We start from the raw sequence: 15,753 nt of genomic DNA, 5'->3' as shown, positions 1-15,753 counted from the left end.
TGCCTGTGGGTCAGCCTGATGTAGTTTGTGTGATCCTGGGGGTGTTGGGGGTGTCTGGGAAAGTTGTGAGTATTGCGGTGTCTGTTGGTGAATGTTGTTCATGTGTCTTCCGGTGTGTTTTGTGGTACCTGTGTTTGTGTGCTCTCCTTTTGGGTGTTGAGGTGGATGTCTATGGATCTGTCTGTGTGCTTTGGTCAGGTAGGGGGAGGGGAAATTTTGACTGGAAAGCTGGAGTTGGAAGGGGGACAGAAGGTGGGGGTGACTGGCTGCCATCAGTGAGGAGGCCACAGCCTGAAAAGATCTCTGTAGGCCAGCTATTACACCATGAATGCCTTCCAGGAATGCATTTGTCTTTTGGAGTTGGGTTTCCAATCCTTGCACGGAATTCACAATGCCTGACCACAGGAAAATCAGGATCTATGAAAACTGCAATTGCATGGCTGAAGTTGTGTAATCGCAGTAACCAATGAACTAGTAGGAGACCTTCACCGACAAGGTTTTTCCCCCTGTAGTAGACCTCAGTTACCTGTTGTCACATAATTATGGGCCAATGCCAAATGTATTCCCACATTTCTCACATAAGGGCATTCAAACATCTATTTTTTACATAGGTAAGGTACCGACATAAATAAATGGTGCTTCAAAATCCTGCCATGTTGAAGACAAAAGTACAATAGCCTGGAGAAGGTGAGAGGAAATACTCAAATTTGTCTCAATAGAGGCAGGGAGGTATCATTGATGTTGCTCAGATAGGCCATATATATATAGCATGGAAATAAACACTGTAGACATCATACGTAAGATGTCAGGGAGAGATGTCAACTAAATACACACCACTATTAATCATCAAACCCCAGGGTGATCACCACTAATGTCTAGCATCCCTTACAATAACATGCTCTGAGTGCTTCAGTAGAAGCCACATTATTGTAGATAAATAAATAAATATCATCACAAGGCCTCTACAGAGCAACCTTCCTCCATTGCCCCAATCATAGGCACGCCCCCCAAGCACCGTCTATATGCAGGGCATTGCACTCCTACACTGCCTCTACACAAGGGGTAATATCACAACCCACTCGGTCTAGTGCGGGAGCTTCTGTGCTCCTCTTAGGGGGTAATGGGGCAAATTCTGTAGGGCGCAGATACCACTTTGCAACCACTCCAGGAAATACACCCACCAAGGGGATCAGCAGGGATGGGATCTCCAATGAAGATTCCCCTTCTTGTCTTGCCAAATGTGTTAGGGATGCTCCCAAAAGGTATACGGCTGATCTGACGAGTGGGGGGACACAGGGAACCCACACCAACCGGGACCTCTTACCCACAAAAGGGGAGAGGACAGCAGCGCTCTCCTGGATGGCTGCTGCCTCTCTGAGTCCACACACCAACTGGGCCTCCTGGCTCCAACAAGGATCTGCTGCTCAACAGAGGGGTCCGCGACTTTGGTGGACAGCAGCTCCCTGATGCCCAACCCCTTGCTCCTGACAGCTGCTCTCAGCCGGCCAGCATGCCCACCCTCTCTCTGGTGTGCAAGGTCCACAAGATCACCGCCCGGGCCACAATGGTGAGCGCACCACAGCAGGTGCTTGCTTGTGTCCTGAGGATACCAACGAAAGCACGCTTTGTCCATGCTCTCAAGAGGCTGCAGACGGGCTCCTTTTCCCTTCTCCTGCATCGGAGGAGGCTACATGAGCACAAATGTGGTTGGGTGTGCTCTACTTGCGCTGTCACCCCATCCAAATGTAAAAAGTAGGCACCCCTCAAGCCAGCCAATCTAAAGAAACACATCGCTCATCCTGCCTTGTAGGGCACGGAAATAAGAGAAATAAAAGCTCTCTCTCCATGCTTCGTAAAACAGAGGGAGCACACTGGGTAAAGAGAAAAGTGCTCTTCAAGCGCTGATGCCCCAGGGCACTTTCCAGAGACTAGGGGCCCTGCCCCATGCCCAATGAGAGAAAGCAACACGCATCCACAGAAATGCAGGAGAGCAGGGGGCACACCACCCAGCCCCTGGAGACAGCAATGGGGGCTCAGGGTTGCAGGTTCCAAGCAAGAAAGCCAGCAAAAGGGTTCACAGGCAGTAGCATTTCTTCTCAGTGACCTAGCAGGTCATAGGTCTGCATATCAGCAGCAGTCCCAAGGCGGTTCTTGGTGACTCCTTCTAGCAGCATCAAGTGTCCAGTTCAGTAATCCTTTAGTGTCCAAAAAATGTGGGAGAAGACTCCCTGTACTTATACTCATTTTATGCAGCCTCCACAAAAAGGGGAAAGGCTGTTCCAACCATTACTAACCAGTTTCAGGAGTGTCTCATTTCTCCTCCAGCAATGACTCCAGACATCACTGGGGGGTAAACGACCCCTTTGTGTGAGGCCAGGGCACAACCTTTACAATTGCAGGTGTGTCCCGCCTCTCCCAGCCCAGGAAGACCATTCAATATGCAGATGCACCTCTGTGACACCTTAACCCTCCCCGTGTACAGGCTGTCTGAAAGGTATGCACAAAGCCCGACCAAAGACCTCCTTACCTTCAGGAAACTTCTCAAGACCTGGCTGTTCGAGCAGTAGCAGCACCTCCCCCCCCCCGCTCAGCACCTTTAGACCCTCACTGGTGAGCAGTGCACGTTACAAATTCCTGATTGATTGAAGAGAGAGAGGTTGGAGGGTCTGGCGAGCTGGGAGGGTAGAAAAGTGCTTCGGACGGATGGGGGTAGTGCCAGAGGGGCCGCAGCAGCAGGGATGGAGTGCAGGAAGAGAAAGAGGCACAAAAAAGTGGAAAATGGAGAAGAAGGGCAGGAAGAAAAATAGATTAGACAGAAAGAAAACAGACACACATGGACAGCTACAGATGGTCACTGGGCAACAGGCAGGTGCCTGCCAGTGGAGGTGGGTCACGAATTGAGAGCCAGGCAGGCTCTCAGTTCAATCAGCAGCAGCAACAGCACCAATGGGTGGAGCTGCACAGAGGGGAGTGAGAAGATGCTGTCAGGAGGTCAGAAGAGTTGCCCTCTCACTGAGCAGCGGCCGCCATTGAGAAGGGGAGGGAGGTGGAAGGGTCCAGTCAGCCGGGAGGCGAGAAGGCAGGAAAGTGCTTCGCAGGGATGGTGGCGGGGCCGGAGAGGCAGCGGCAGCAGGAATAGAGCGAGGGGAGAGGAAAAAGGGGCAAAAAAGTGGACCATGGAGAAAAAGGAGAAAAAAAGAGACAGGAAGAAAAATAGATGACTGAAAGCAAAGACACATACACAGACATGTACAGATGGCCACAGGCCACGAGGGATGAGACACAGGAGGGTGCCTGTGGGTTGAGGTGGGCCTTGAACTGTACAGCGGGGAGTGAGGAGACTCTGGCCAGGAGGTCAGAGGAATTGCCCTCTCACTGTGCAGCGGCTGCCATTAAGAAGGGAAGGGAAGTGGGAGGGTCCAGTCAGCGGGGAGGAGGGAGGGCGGGAAAGAGTTTCACTGGGAGAGGGGCACAGCTGCATGAGCAGTAGCAGAAGGGATGGAGTGCGGGGAGAGAAAAAAGGTGCAAAAAAGTAGAAAATTGAGAAAAAAGCGAAAAAGAGACAGGAAGAAAAATAAATGGCAGAAAACAAACAGACACACACAGACAGGTACAGATGACCACTAGGCCACCAGGGATAAGGCGCAGGTGGGTGTCTCGAACTGCGAGTCAGGCTGGCTATCAGTCTGATCAGCAGTAGCAGCAATAGGAGCAATGGGTGGAGCTGTGCAGAGGGGAGAGAGCAGATGCTGACCAGGAGGTCTTTGTCTATGTCCTTGCTAAACCTTAAGACATAGTAAGTATATAGGGGAGCCATAGTAAATGCGTGTGCTTAACGCTGGTCATTATAATTTCCCCAGCTACATGATGGCGTCAATGAAACAACTAAGAATAATAAACCCACATTGATGCCAATATTGGATTTAATATAAAATGTACCCAGAGGGTTCCGTAGAGATGTCTCCTACACAACCTACTAGCCCTGGCATGGTTGCGGACTGGTTTTTACCAGCCTGCCACCACCAGACATAAATCTTGACTCCTGGGGTGAGAGTCTCTGCACTCAGAAGCCAGAACACAAAGCCAAAGTAGAGGTGTTAGATCTCCTCCGCCAGGTAGGCACCCATGCTCAACGGTCAGCTTTAAAGGATTTACCGCCTGTGAAATCTGACCTCTGACTCTGCTGCTAGCAGCAGATGGCTGTCCAATGGTTTTCCCCCACTTTGAATAGAAAACTCAGCAGGAAAACATATTCAGAGTAGGACGAGTGGCTCCCCTCAGCCTGAACCACCCCCCAGGTGTGGCAGGGAAGGTGGCCACTCCATTTCATTTTCCTCCATCTTGGATGGCAGGAAAATAGCCTATCATGGTTAGGGATGTGATCCCTTCCCACAAGAATTGGTCACATATGGGGTGTGGCCACCCTGAGATAGGTGGCCCATTTGCTACTATCAGGTACTCTCCTTAATGCCCATTAAATGCAATGTTTAGTGGGCATCCCTAGACTTGTAAATCAGATTCAATGGACACAAGAATACCAGTGACTAAGAAGGTCCAATGCTCGAGAACAGAAGTCCTGCTGCAAGAAAAAGGCACCAAACCCTGTCTGAGGCACCCAGAACTCGACAATCACTGCTGAAACTCCAGAGGACCTCCAACCTTCTAAACATTTCCGAAGATCCTCCCTCCAGAGTGAAGTTATCATTCACTGCGCCCAGAAGGCAAGGACCAGTTCACTGACCAGCCACTGACCAACCAACCAGAGACAGCAGTCAGACAAAATTTCACCCAACTGTCTCAGAGGACACACTCTGCTAGTGTCCCAAGATTAGTGGCACTGGAACCTACAGTGGCTGAGAGGTGCTGTAGCCTTCAGTACTGAACGCCCAATATGGGACACCCAGAAGAAAATTCCACTCCGGACTCTGCAAGAACCAGAAGCAAGTCAATGGATTTCAAGACACCTTAGAACCACCCCCCCAGAGTGGCCCTGCTGACCTGCAACCCACCCTCAAGGTAACCTATGCCAGGCTCCAAAGACTCCTTGACCAATGACCCTTGGCTGACCTATCTGCACCCGGCCTGCCTGGCCCCTGCATCGGATAACCAGCTGTACTCTAGGAGTCCCTAACCACTTGCAGCTTCTATACTCCAAGCAGACCTACCAGACTTTCAGTCACTGCTCCCCCTTGTACTGGGAACTGTCCGAACTTCTTCGGCTGGCCCACAGGACATCTCAATGACCTTGACCTAAAAATAGAAGGGGGCAATTGTGAGAGCATTACCTGTTTTTATATGCATTGCAAAGATTTTACCATCGATTCCCATGGTGCGTAATTACACTCAAAAAGACTATTTTTGCTAAACTTTGAAAAATCATAACTTAAAAAGTACTTACCCGATTTTGATGATCTTTGTCTGAAAATGTTATAAAAGCCTGATGTATGTTTGTAAATTGGTCTTGAGTTATTCTTTTGAGTGTGTGTCCCCATCCATTGATACTGTGAGTACAACAAATCCTTAGCACATCTCCGAGATAAGCCTAACTGCTTGCCCACTCTACCACAAAAACAGAGCAAGAGGTGGTCTGCATTTTACCTCTGATGGATACCAAGGTGGAGTTGCTTGGATTCTCTACAGTGCACATCATTTTGATACACTATATAGAGAGCCAGCCTACTACAATAGACACACTTATAGCTACTCTTTCACTAATAGAAGAGATAATACTCCCACTTATTCACTAGAACACCCACTGGCACATCCATTGTGTCACTCATAATGCACTCACATCCTCTCAGTCACTGATACAGTCCTCCATACACCCACTGACTCATCTATACTCACAGTCGCACCCATTCTCTCACCTGTACAGGTACTTACACACCTTCTGACTAATTCATACTGCCACTTACACAGCCACTAACTCATCCATTCAGCCACTCATACCAGCACTTACTCATCCAAACACCCTCTCACACTAGCACTCACTCACCCAGGAAGCCACTCACACTTACACTTACTCACCCATACAGACACTCACAGAACCAGTTACTCACTAATACAACCACTCACACAACCATTCACTCACCCATACAGCTACTCATACAACCACTCACTCTCCCATATACCCATTCACACAACAAGTCACTCACCCAAGCAGCCACTTACACCGGGGTTAACTCACCTATACATAATCTCATGGCAATCACCCATACACAAACTCATGCACTCACTTACTCTCCCATACATGCACCCACTCAGTAACTCATAAATGCACTCATACACTCAATCACCCATACACTAAGTATGCACTTAGTTACTCACCCATACACAGTCATGCACTCAGTCAATCACTCATACATCACTCACACACTCTCATGCATGCATACACCACTCATACACTCACTCACACATCCGTACACACACTGATGCACTCAATCACGCATATACCACTCATACAATCACTCACTAATCCATATACACACTTATGCACACAGTCAGTCACCTATACACCAATCATATACTCACTCACTCACCCATACACACAATCATGCACTCACTCCATTCAGCCATGTACCACTCACACACTCACATAATCACTCATACATTCAGTCATACACGCTGTCAGTCACCCATACATTACTCAGACATTAATTCACTCATCCATACACCACTCATACACTCACTCTCCACCATACACCAATGACACACTCATTCATTCATACAAGCACTCATCCACTCACTCACTCCACCATACATGCACTCATACACCCACTCACTCACCCATACAATATTGTATTATATTGTAATAGTATTTATATAGCGCTTACTACCCCTGACGAGGCGTTGAAGCGCTTTTCTCGTCAGGGGTAGTAAGTCAGAGTGGGATGGAGGATAGATTGATATAGACATGACAAATGATGAAGGGTAGATACATGTGATAGGATGAGAGAAGGGATTCATGGATATCTAGTATAACAACCCACCCAGGAGCCATGCAATGACCCACAAACATGCCAATCACAGAAACAACATACACATATACATACATATATATATTATATATATATATATATATATATATACACACACACACACACACATACACACATGAATACACACATATGCACACATACATGTACATACAATACATAATTAGAACCATGGGTAAATATACTTAGTGAAACAGGTTTAAAGAGTGTGTGTGTATTTTATTGTTATGACATAGTAGCAATACATATTTTCTAAAGAACTATACATAACTAGAAATATAAACATACTCAGAAAAAATATTTATCAACATAGGCATATGCTGTCTATAGTTGTATGAATATGGTGGTTATGAAGGAAAGAGCCAACTCTTGAGTAGTTTTCTGAAGACAAGAAAGTTATCTGTGGCTCTTATAGTTGGGGGTAATGAATTCCATAGTTTGGCTGCTTGAACTGAGAAGGATGTACCACCTATAGTCTTTTTCTTGTATGGTGGTGTTCTAAGGTGGGGTGCCAATCTTGAACAGAGGTTTCTTTGTTGGATGTATTTGGTTATTTTGTTTCTGATAAAAAGCGGTCCTATTCCATGTATAGCTTTGTGGGTGATACAAAACAGCTTGAAAGTGCATCTTCTGGCAACGGGTAACCAGTGTAGTGCTCTCAAGGCAGGGGAGATGTGGGCTTGTGGCTTTACATGTAATAGTAGCCTGGCTGCGGAGTTCTGGATACGTTGTAGTTTTTCATAATAGATAGAGATGATCCATGGTAGAGGCCAATGGCATAATCCAGTTTGGATAGTACAAGCAAGATAGTAGCTTGCACCTTGTGTGGAAATCCGAGGTGGGGGAAGATGCGTCGTAGAGTCTTCAAGGTGATGAAGCTTGTTCGTGCTAATTTGTCCACTTGGGCATTCATAGTTAACTTGAAATCCATGGTGATTCCAAGGTTTTTAACTTCCTTGGATAATTGAGGAGGTGGTCCGAGATCGTCAGGCCAGATGCACAGAGGGTCATAACTTTTCCAGTCACCACATATGAGTATTTCTGTTTTGGAGGTATTTAGTTTGAGATGGCTCCAGGTTATCCACTGATCAACGGCTCTGAGGCAGCTGAAGATTTGTGAGTTTTCAATGTTTTTGGGGCATTCTATTTTAACTAGTATTTGTGTGTCATCTGCATAGTTGTAGCATGTGATATGAAAATCATTGATCAGTTCTGGTAATGATATCATGTAGATGCTGAAAAGCAAAGGTGAGATGATTGATCCTTGGGGGACCCCTGCTTTTGTGAGGTAGGGTTTGGATGAGAAGGGGGGTGAGTAGATGATATTAGATCTTGTGGACCAGACGTTTTGACAGGGTCATCCCCAAACTTTTTGCCTCCTTCGTCCTATTTTTTCCTGACCTGTTGTTGTTGCCTTTTGAACTCTGGGAACTTTACTACTGCTAACCAGTGCCAAAGTGTAAATGCTCTCTGTGTAAATTGTACTATTGATTGGTTTATCCATGATTGGCTATTTGATTTACATGAAAGGCCCTAGTAGAGTGCACTATATGTGCCTAGGGCCTGTAGATTAAATGCTACTAGTGGGCCTGCAGCACTGGTTGTGCCACCCACTTCAGTAGCCCCTTAACCTTGTCTCAGGCCTGCCATTGCAGGGCCTGTGTGTGCAGTTTTACTGCCACTTCGACTTGGCATTTAAAAGTACTTGCCAAGCCTAAAACTCCCCTTTTTCTACATATAAGTCACCCCTAATGTGTGCCCTAGGTAACCCCTAGAGCAGGGTGCTGTGTGGGTAAAAGGCAGGACATGTACCTGTGTAGTTTATGTGTCCTGGTAGTGTAAAACACATCAATTGGTTTTTACACTACTGTGAGGCCTGCTCCCTTCATAGGCTAACATTGGGGCTGCCCTCATACATTGTTGAAGTGGCAGCTGCTGATCTGAAAGGAGCAGGAAGGTCATATTTAGTATGGCCAGAATGGTAATACAAAATCCTGCTAACCGGTGAAGTCGGATTTAATATTACTATTCTAGAAATGCCACTTTTAGAAAGTGAGCATTTCTTTGCACTTAAATCTTTCTGAGCCTTACAATCCACGTCTGGCTGGGTTTAGTTGACAGCTCCTTGTGCATTGACTCAGACACACCACAAACACAGGGTACTCAGCCTCACTTGCATACATCTGCATTTTGAATGGGTCTTCCTGTCTGCTTTCTACAAAGGACTGCTGCCTTGCTGTTGGCCTGCTGCCTTGCTGAACTCTTGTCTGGCTGCAAAGGTGCTCTCCAAGGACTTGGATAGAGCTTGCCTCCTGTTCCCTGAAGTCTCAGGACCAAAAAGACTTCTCTTTTTCAACTGGACGCCTTGTGCGGCGAAAGATTTGATGCACAGCTTGCTCCGCGGTGAAAAACTCACTGCACGCAAATCTGGAAAAACGCTGCTCGACGCGACGCCTGCGGTGCGACCGGAACTTCAACGCACGGCCTTGCATGGACAACGCCACCCGACTTCCAGAGAGGAAATTGACGTGACGCTTGCCGTGAGAAAGAAAATTCCACGCACAGCCTCCCGGAATGACATGCAGCCGGAAAACAAGCCGTGGAATCCACACACAGACCCTGGGACATCTGGTAATCCTGCGATCCACAGAAGGAGACGGTCCGCGTGCCGGAAAACGACGCACATCTCCCCACGTGAAAAATAATGACGCAAGTCTGTGTGTGAAGGGGCGTAACCGACGCACACACCATTTTTCCACGCATCTCCTCTTCTGCGGCCCTCTGCAGAGATTTTCCACTTCAAACCAGGTACTTTGTGCTTGAAAGAGACTTTGTTTACTTTTTAAAGACTTAAGGCACTTCATATCACTTTTTAGTGATAACTTTACAAATTCACATTGCATCTTTGATCGTTTTGACCTGCAAATACCCAGATAAATATTATATATTTTTCTAAACACTGTGTGGTGTATTTTTGTGGTGCTATATTGTGTTATTGTATGATTTATTGCACAAATACTTTACACATTGCCTTCTAAGTTAAGCCTGATGGCTCGTGCCAAGCTACCAGAGGGTGGGCACAGGATAATTTGGATTGTGTGTGACTTACCCTGACTATAGTGAGGGTTCTTGCTTGGACAGAGGGTAACCTGACTGCCAACCAAAAACCCAATTTCTAACAGATCTTTTTTGAAGATAAGAAGTAATCCAGTCGAGAGAAGTCCCTTGTATGCCGGCTTCGTGGAGTCTTTGAATTAGGGTGTCATGGTCAACCGTATCAAAGGCAGCCGAGAGGTCCAAGAGAAGTAGTGCAGCAACTCCATTGCGGTCGACTGTGGTTTTTAGATCATCCCAGATTGCTATGAGTGCCGATTAAGTGCCTCTTCCTGGGCAGAATCCAGTTTGGAAGTCTGAAAGTATAGAATTGTCTTCAATGAATTGTGACATCTCGGCGAATGCTGCTCTTTCTATCAATTTGCCCAGGAAAGGTCCATTTGTGATTGGTCTGTAGTCATTGGGGTCTTGCGGGTCTAGGTTTGTTTTCTTTAATAACGGTCATATGTATGCCTTTTTCAGGTCTACAGGAAAAGTTCCTGTAGTTAAAGAGTTGTTGATGATTCTTCTTACAGGTGTGGCAGCAGAAGTAGATAGAAGAATGTTCTTGAAGATTTGTGGTGGACAAGGGTCCGAAGGGCAATCAGAAGTCCTGCTTGCTTTGACCAAATCGATCAATTCACCTTGGGATATTTGTTGGAAGGACTGTAGAGGCTGGGTTGGTTTATTCTTAGAGGATATTTTAGGAAAGGGGTTGGTGCTGATGGTTTTCTTCTGTTTTAAATATGAGTCCAATGTGTCTGCCTTGGTTGTGTAGTGAGTTGCCAATTTGTTTGTGAAATCTTGAGTAGTGAGATGACTTCCTTCAATGCATGTAGGTTTTCGAAATTCATTGAGAATTTTATAAAATTCCTTCGTTGTAGATTTAGCATTTTGAATTCTGTCTGAGTAGTACCTTTTTTTAGCTTTTTTGATTGATGGTTTGTATATTCTGTTAAGTTTGTGTAGCTGCAGTTTGTCTTGACCGTTGTTTGTTTTGAGCCAGGTCCGCTGCAACTTTCTGATTTGTTGCTTTATCTTTTTAAGTTCTGTGTTTCTCCAAGGTGATGGTTTTCTTTAGTTGTGTTTAGTTTTTCTGAGTGGTATTAGGGTATCAAAGCTTCCTGTAGCCACTCATAAATTGTTGGCGCAGAATTAATTGTATCTAGATCTGTGTTGGCTGTTAGTTGTGTTTCTAAGTGATCCAAATTGAGTTTGCTCCATGGCCGATAGGTGCATGTATGTAAGTAGTTGTGGGGTTTGTTGATTTGTGGAGTTTATGTCGGAAAGTTATCAAATGGTGGTCTGACCAAGTGGTTGGCGTGATGCTATGAACGGTAACTAGTTCAGGCTTTGCAAATATGACATCTAGGATGTGTCCTGCGATGTGTGTGGGATTGTGTACAATCTGACGTAGGTTCAATGTGACTAGGGTCTTGGGTCTGTGTGTGTGGGTGGTGGACTTGCTGGCTGAGAGAGACATGAACAGTGTACTGTTTTTTGTAGGGTAGACTTATTATGTAATAGACAAGGGGGATGCAAGGTTGTTAAGAGTGGCATGTTGTTTATTTTATTTGCGTCTGTTTAGTGTGGATGGAGTATGGGTTGGAGGAGCATGTGGATCATGATGTAAGGCTCTAAATTGTGCAATGGAGGAGAGGCGAGTTAATGAATGTTGCTGGGTTGGGGTGCTTGTGATAGGTGTTTGAGAAGAGTGAGAAAGTAGGGGTAAAGATAGGATGGGACTTGTATTCTTTGTGTAGTCCTGAGGCTGGGAGTGGGTGTGATGATATGTATATTGAGAGTTTGTGTTGATTTTGTGTGCTGATGTAAGTGGTCTGTATTGTTTTTGTGGAATAGTGAGAGGGGATATTGATGTAGTTGTTTTTGGTGAGGGATTTGTATGTGATTTAGTGCTGGTGAGTGGAATTAGAGTGTTAGATGGGGTGTTGATGTGTTTTGGAGATAAATGTACGAGGTGTGTAAGAGGCGATGGATGTGTCAGCGGAGTTAGTGTTAGTTGTGATGACTGGAAAAGGTAATATGTGTGGTGGAGTGAAGTGTGGGGATTGTATGGTTGAGTGTAATTGGTGAAGAGAGGGGAAGGGTTTTGTAGATGGTGTGTTGGAAGGCTGGGTTTGGGCATTGTTATGATGAAAGATGGTCTGTGTGGAGCAAATAAAGGATAGTGTTTTGGTTAGTATGAACAGGGAGTGTGTATCTGGAAGGCTGAGGGAAATGTTTAGTGTGGTTTTGTGTTGTGTGGGTGATGGCAGGTTGTGTTCGTGGGAGTGGACAGGGTAGTGTTTGTTGTGAGAACGAAGGTGTTTGACAGTTGTGGAGGATATGTGTATATGTGTTGTATAAGGGGTATTGTGTTGGGTGATGGGACATTGCAATCTGTCTGCGGTCAGTTTGTGACGCATTAGTTGGATATCTTTGCAGATAATGTGTTTGCATGTTGATGGATGTGTAGGGATTGTATTCATTCCTGCACCATTGAGAATCGGGCAGCATTTCTGGCCCTAGTCCCTAGTCCCTACTTGTCCCGAGCAGGCCCAAACAGGCCTACTGCCCTTGTCCTCTCCGCCCTTTGCCTCAACACCCGGGCTGAAATACCCTTAGTCCTAGGCTTAAATAGCCTTGCTGGCCAATTGGAACCTGGTCCTAACCCTAACCAATCCAATTTGTAGCCCTGATTCAAACAACTAATGGGAGAACCAGCCCTAATCACCATTCATACCCCTAATTCTGACCACCAATCACAGCCCCAGCCCTAGGAACCAACAGCCAATCAGATTCACAGCCCTATCCACCAATCACAGCCCTAGAACCAACAGCCAATCAGATTCTCAGCCCTATCCACCAATCACAGCCCTAGAACCAATAGCCAATCAGAATCTCAGTTCTGTCCACCAATCACAGCCCTAGAATCAACAGCCAATTAGAATCTCAGCCCTATCCAGCAATCACAGCCCTAGAACCAACAGCCAATCAGATTCTCAGCCCTATCCACCAATCAATCACAGCGCCAGCCCTGGGATCAGCAACCAACGGAAAGACCAGCTCCCAACAACCTATCACAACAACATATGCAACAACCAATAGGAACTTATATAAGGAGCAAGTTAACTGAAGTCCAGTCCCTGTGGCCAGGGAGGAGGCAGCTGCTGCTCTATTCAGAATCTCCTTGGATATAGACAGGCTGAATCCACACTTCCAAGCTAGCAGAGTCTACTATGCAGGTAAGGGAGAGCTTGGTTTAAAAAGCAAACACTGGAATACTGCTGGTCACGCGCTCAGAAAAGTGGCTTTTTTAAAGGCAAAAAACAAGGGGAGCAGACAGATTCTAAACACAATTGAAATCACAGAAACAGATTAAACAGTCTTCTAAAAACACACTCTGCAAGATGTATGTCACCTTTTTACTTAGAAAGGGGGGGTTAGGAAGTCATGTGCCACAAACTAACAAGGTAATTCACACAGTCAAGGCAAAAAATGAAGTTTTAAAAAAACACCCCTTTAAAAGGCCAAGCTGTCTGAAACACAGAGAGTCCACAATAAAACAGGCACAGGTAGCAGAAATAAACACTTTTGAACAAATAATACTATTTACCCAGAAAAATCTGGGGGCTCCTTACCTAGGTTTTTAGCAATCCTTGAACACTGGGCTGTATTAGGACACAGGGAAGATGCTGAGGTTCACAAAATGGAGGTGGCTGTCTTGGGCTTCCCTCCACAAACATAAGGGGCCAGAGCAGGTGTGGAGGGGTGGGGTCAGGTTGCCAAGGACTCAGAGAGCCAGTCAGCTAAGTCTAGTCCCTGTGGCCAGGGAGGAGGCAGCTGCTGCTCTATTCAGATTCTCCTTGGATACAGACAGGCTGAATCCACACTTCCAAGCTAGCAGAGTCTACTTTCCAGGTAAGGGAGAGCTTGGTTTAAAAAACAAACACTGGAATACTGCTGGTCGCGCGCTCAGAGAAGTGGCTTTTTTAATGGCAAAAAACAGGGGGGGCAGACAGTTTCTAAACACAATTGAAATCACAGAAACAGATTAAACAGTCTTCTAAAAACACACTCTACAAGATGTATGTCACCTTTTGACTTAGAAAAGAGGGGGGTGCGGGGGTTAGGAAGTCATGTGCCACAAACAAGCAAGGTAATTCACACAGTCACAGCAAAAAATGAAGTTTTAAAAAACACCACTTTAAAAGGCCAAGCTGTCTGAAACACAGAGAGTCCACGGTAAACCAGGCACAGGTAGCAGAAATAAACACTTTTGAACAAATAATACTATTTACCCAGAAACATCTGGGGGTTCATTACCTAGGTCTTTTAGCAATCCTTGAACACTGGGCTGTATTAGGAAAATACTAATGTACTCACTCATTCACCCTTAATCGCACTCATGCACTCACTCTTTCACACACACACACGCTCATACACACATTCTGTCAGCCATGCATCACTCACATACCCTCTCATTCCTTCATACATCCACCTATGCACTCCATCAATCACCCATGCATCACTCATACATTCATTCACTTACCCATACACCACTCATACACTCACTCACCCATACACACATTCATACACTTTTGCAGTCACCTATGCACCACTCACAGACTCACTCTCTGACTCATATGTACACTCATGCACTCTGTAAGTCACCCATACCTTAGTCACACATTCATTCATTCACCCCTACACTGCCCATTCACTCAGTCACCCATACACCACTCATACAGTCACCCAATCACCCATGAAGTATTCATGCACTAACTCACTCATCTGTACACTAATCATGCACTCACTCAGTCACTTATACACCACTCATACACTCCCTTACCTATAGACACACTTGTGCACTCACTGAATCATCCATACCAGACTCAGTAACTCAGTTACTCACACCTACACACACTCTTACACTCAGTGAATCTCCCATACACCACTTATGCACTCACTCAGTCACCCATACACCACTCATACAGTCACTTACTTATAGAGGCACTCAGTCAATCACTCATACATGTACTTATACTCAATCAGCCACCCATACATAACTCATGCACTCACTCACCCATGCATGCACTTATACACTCATTTAGACACACATACACCACTCACACACTCACTCACTCATACATGCACTCATGCACTCACTCAACCAACCAAACACCACTCATGCATTCATTCAGTCACCCATACTGCTCTCATAGACTCACTCACTCACCCATATACCACTCACACACTCACTCGCTCATTCATGCAGTCATGCACTAACTCACTCAAGCATGCATTCATGCAGTCACTCACCCATTCTTGCATTAATGCACTCATCAATCACACATACACCACTCATACACTCACTCACTCACCCATACATGCACTCAGTTAATCTCCTAAGCACCACTCATGGAGTCAGTCACTCAGCCATACATGCACTAATGCACTCAAGTCAACTACCCACATATCATGCATGCACTCTTATACTCACTTACCCATACATGCACTCATGCACTCAATCATCAATACACCCCTCATGTACTCACTGTCAACCATACACCACTCATACACTCACTCACTTATGCATGGACTCATGAAATCAATCTCCCATACACCACTCATGCACTCATGCACTTATCCATACACACACTTA

The sequence above is a fragment of the Pleurodeles waltl genome, chromosome 10 (assembly GCF_031143425.1).
Source record: "Pleurodeles waltl isolate 20211129_DDA chromosome 10, aPleWal1.hap1.20221129, whole genome shotgun sequence".
Taxonomy (NCBI): Eukaryota; Metazoa; Chordata; class Amphibia; order Caudata; family Salamandridae; genus Pleurodeles; species Pleurodeles waltl.
The sequence above is the reverse complement of the archived record's forward strand: the minus strand, read 5'-3'. Positions refer to the sequence as shown.